The sequence below is a fragment of the Somniosus microcephalus genome, chromosome 34, assembly GCF_052327205.1.
Source record: "Somniosus microcephalus isolate GS21.2 chromosome 34, FLI_Smic_1.0, whole genome shotgun sequence".
In the NCBI taxonomy this organism is placed as follows: Eukaryota; Metazoa; Chordata; class Chondrichthyes; order Squaliformes; family Somniosidae; genus Somniosus; species Somniosus microcephalus.
Window position 1 is genome coordinate 16,849,271 of NC_141020.1, and position 4,589 is coordinate 16,853,859.

The 4,589-nt window shown below is 60.2% G+C and overlaps 1 pseudogene; it reads right to left on the minus strand.

Moving 5' to 3' along the window:
• Positions 1–1,482: 1,482 nt before the first annotated feature.
• LOC147096827 (thioredoxin pseudogene) lies at positions 1,483–1,884 on the minus strand (annotated as a pseudogene).
• Between the last annotated feature and the right edge of the window lie 2,705 nt (positions 1,885–4,589).

Here is a 4,589-nt window from a genome sequence, read left to right on the forward strand (position 1 = left end):
AGAACAAGCCCCAGGGCCAGTCTTCATATGTGAACCTAGGCCAGGAGGGGTCAGCAATCTTCAGCTTTTTATAAACCATCCCTTTTAAAATCTAAAACACTCTGTTGGCCTAGCTCCATTCCAGTCTTTGATCGGAGATGTAAACTAACGCAGAGTCTCAGCCAGATTGTTGTAAAAACTCAAATAGACTAATGCTCTTCAGTGAAGGGAACATACCGCCCCGACACATGACAATTCGCATATTGCACGAGAGAGGGGATTTACCAGGATGTTGCCTGGGCTGGGGAATTTTAGCTGTGAGGAAAGATTGGAGAGGCTGGGGTTGTTTGCCTTGGAACAGAGGAGGCTGAATGGAGACTTGATTGAGGTGTATAAAATTATGAGGGGCCTAGATAGAGTGGATAGGAAGGACCTATTTCCCTCAGCAGAAAGGTCAATAATCAGGGGGGCATAGATTTAAAGTTTTAAAGTAACTGGTAGAAGGATTAGGGGGTCGTGTGGCCCGATTGCCTGCCTCTCTTCCGCGGCTATGTAAGCGCCCGGGTGGCCCTGGAGCTGGAGCACGCGGTGTCCGCCGGCACGCTTGAGCCCTTCCGAGACCAGTGGGCGCCGCGGGGACTGGAGTGCATCGTCACCCCGGCCAACCGAATTTTAATTTAATTTGTTAAGTTTTATTTAAAGTTTTGTTAAGTTGCAGTTAATTTACAGGTAATTTGGTTCAATAAAGAGGACCCACCCCATAGAAACATAGACGATAGGAGCAGGAGTAGGCCATTCGGCCCCTCGAGCCTGCTCCGCCATTCAATGCGATCATGGCTGATCATCCAAATTCAGTACCCTGTCCCTGCCTTCTCCCCATATCCCTTGATCCCTTTAGCCTTAAGAAATATATCCAACTCCTTCTTGAATATATTTAATGAACTGGCCTCCACCGCCTTCTGTGGTAGAGAATTCCACAGGTTCACCACTCTCTGGGTGAAGAAATTCCTCCTCATCTCAGTCCTAAATGGCTTACCCCTTATCCTTAGACTGTGCCCCCTGGTTCTGGACTCCCCCGCCATCGGGAACATCCTTCCTGCATCTAGTCTGTCCAGTCCTGTTAGAATTTATAAGTTTCAATGAGATCCCCTCTCATTTTTCTAAACTCCAGTGAGTATAAGCCCAGTCGACCCAATCTCTCCTCATACGTCATTCCTGCTATCCCAGGTATCAGTCTGGTGAATCTTCGCTGAACTCCTTCCATGGCAAGAACGTCCTTCCTCAGATAAGGCGACCAAAACTGCACACAATACTCAAGGTGTGGTCTGGTACAACTGCAGCAAGACATCCTTGTTCCTGTACTCGAATCCTCTCGCTACGAAGGCCAACATACCATTTGCCTTCTTAACCGCCTGCTGCACCTGCATGCAGGTAAGTTGGTTCAATAAAAAAAGAGGACCCGACCCCACCCCATATAGAGAAAGCAGCCACAAAACGAAGGGGGAAAATGAGGAACTGGGCCGGCTTTAATGTTGGGGCGAGGAGGGCGCGCCGTCGCCCTGCAGCTTCTGGATCATCCGCTCCAGCAGGCAGCGGTTGGGGCCCTTGAACTGGAAGACCTTGCAGCCGGACTTGTAGAACTGGAAGGTGGGGAACCACTCGATGCGGCAGCGCTGCACCACCTCCTTGGCCGCATTGATGTCCACCTGGTAGAAGGCCGCGTCCGCGTAGCACTCGGCGAACTGGTCCAAGTAGAGCTGGATCATCTGGCAGAACTCGCACCACTGGGCCGAGAAGAGCAGAACCACCAGGCGCTGGTCGCTGGCCCGCAGCGCCGCCTCATAGTCCGCCGCGCAGGAGATGGCTGTCACCCCGCCCATCGTCTCCCCGCCTACTGGGGCTCCAGCCCCGGCCCCGCCCACCAAGTGACGCCCGCTCCACGTGACACAGGCCCTGGCCCCGCCCTCCCAGGCATGTGGCCCCGCCCACCCAGTGACGCCCGCTCCACGTGACAGAGGCCCCGGCCCCGCCCGGTCTCGGCCCCGCCCACCCAGGCACCGGCTCCGCCCACTAGGTCCCGGCCCCGCCCACCAAGTGACGTCCTGTCCACGTGACACAAGCACCGGCCCCGCCCACCCGGTCTCGGCCCCGCCCACCCAGGCTCCGGCTCCGCCCACTAGGTCCCGGCCCCGCCCACCCAGTGACGCCCGCTCCACGTGACACAGGTCCCGGCCCCGCCCCCAGGCATCTGGCCCCGCCCACCCGGGACTCGGCCCCGCCCACCCAGTGACGCCCGCTCCACGTGACACAGGCCTCGGCCTCGCCCACCCGTCCAAGGCCCCGCCCACCCAGTGACGCCCGCTCCACGTGACACAGGCACCGGCCCCGCCCTCCCAGTGACGCCCGCTCCACGTGACACAGGCCCAGGCACCCGGCCCCGCCCACCAGGCTCGGCCCCGCCCACCCAGTGACGCCGGCTCCACGTGACAAGCCCAGGCACCCGGCCCCGCCCACCCGGCCTCGGCCCCGCCCACCCACTGACGCCCACTCCACGTGACACAGGTCCCGGCCCCGCCCCCCAGAGACCCGGACCCGCCCACCCAGGCCTCGGCCCCGCCCACCCACTGACGCCCACTCCACGTGACACAGGCCCCGGCCCCGCCCCCCAGGGATCCGTCCCCGCCCACCCAGGCCTCGGCCCCGCCCACTTAGTGACGCGCGCTCCACGTGACACAGGCCCCAGCCGCCACGCCATTGGCCCCCCGTCCGCCAATCAGAACCGGCCTTTCCCGTATCTTAGCAACCGGGCCTTTTTTTTTACTCTTCCCCCCGCCCTTCCTCGCCTCAAAATCTTTTTAAAATGCGCGCCGATTTATTGCCTCTTGACGCGCTTGATCGGTGCAGCAAAATTTCACCCCTCCCCCCGATTTTGAAAAGAATTTTTCTCTTGACCTGAAACGTTGACTCTATTTCTCTTTCCACGGATGTTGATCAGTTTTTCCAGCGTTTTCTGTCGTTATTTAGAAATTTTCTCTTGGCGCTCACCAGCACGCTGGTGATTGGCCGGCCCCCGGCTGCCAATCAGCGGGTGCCGCCCCGCCCCCCGGCTGTCAGTCAGCGGGTGCCGCCCCCCCCCGGCTGTCAGTCAGCGGGTGCCGCCCCGCCCCCCCTGTCGATGATGGGCAGCGCGACTGACCAATGGGAGCGGGAGGGCGGAGGGGACGCGGCCGCCCGCCCCCCGACCCATCCGATTGGGCCTCCTTGGCTGGGCCGGGACCAATGAGGGGGGGAAGGGGGCGGGCGCATCCGCCTGAGGTTTGAGGTGAGGGAGAAAAAAAACAACATGAAGAGTTCGGCGGGGAGGCGGGCGGCGGACGAGGAGGGAAAGGCCGGTGTGAATCGCTCGGATATTTGGATTACAAAAAATCCAACCACAAATAAATCCAAGCGACTCAGCAGGTTAGTCAGCCCGCGGAAAATTCAGGCTTTTTATTTATAAATAAAAAAAAAAATTTTTTTTACGCGGGCGCTTCGGAGCTGCTGATGTTGGGGCGGCGGAGTGTCCCCACCCCGGGAGGGTCCGGAGTGTCCCGGGGGGAGGGCGGCAGCTCCCCGGGGTTTTTCCGGGGGGAGACGATCGCCGGCTGCCCCCGCCGCCCCGACTGCGCATGTGCATGTGCCCGGCCGCGCAGTGCCGCCTGGGAGATGTAGTTCTACCTGGAGTGTGTTTCTGAAAAATACGATTTTTATAACTCGATAGGTTTGTAAACGCGGTTTTGACTCCCACCCCCTTTCTCTCTCTCTCTCCCCTCGTCCCTTCTATTGGTCGCACGTCGGCCAGTGTGGCCCAGTGGGGTGGGCGAGAGATGGAGACTACAACTCCCAGGATTCATTGCCCGGCGGGCTGGCTGTTGGAAGCGGCGGAGTGCGCAGGCGCGTAGGGGCGGGGCTTGGAGATGGGTGTGTCACGTGGTAGGTGGAGGGCTTCACAGGCTGGGGGGGCAGGGTCACAGGCTGGGGGGGTAAGAGTATCACAGACTAGGGGGGGTCAGAGGATCACAGGCTGGGGGGTCAGAGGATCACAGGCTGGGGGGGTCAGAGGATCACAGGCTGGGGGGGTCAGAGGATCACAGGCTGGGGGGGTCAGAGGATCACAGGCTGGGGGGGTCAGAGTATCACAGGCTGGGGGGGTAAGAGGATCACAGGCTGGGGGGGGTCAGAGGATCACAGGCTGGGGGGGTCAGAGGATCACAGGCTGGGGGGGTCAGAGTATCACAGGCTGGGGGGGTCAAAGTATCACAGGCTGGGGGGTCAGAGTATCACAGGCTGGGGGGGTCAGAGTATCACAGGCTGGGGGGTCAGAGTATCACAGGCTGAGGGGGTCAGAATCTCACAGGCTGGGGGAGTCAGAGTATCACAGGCTGGGGGGAGTCAGAGTATCACAGGCTGGGGGAGTCAGAGTATCACAGGCTGGGGGGTCAGAGGATCACAGGCTGGGGGGGGTCAGAGTATCACAGGCTGGGGGGGTAGAGGATCACAGGCTGGGGGGGTCAGAGGATCACAGGCTGGGGGGGTCAGAGGATCACAGGCTGGGGGGGTCAAAGTATCAC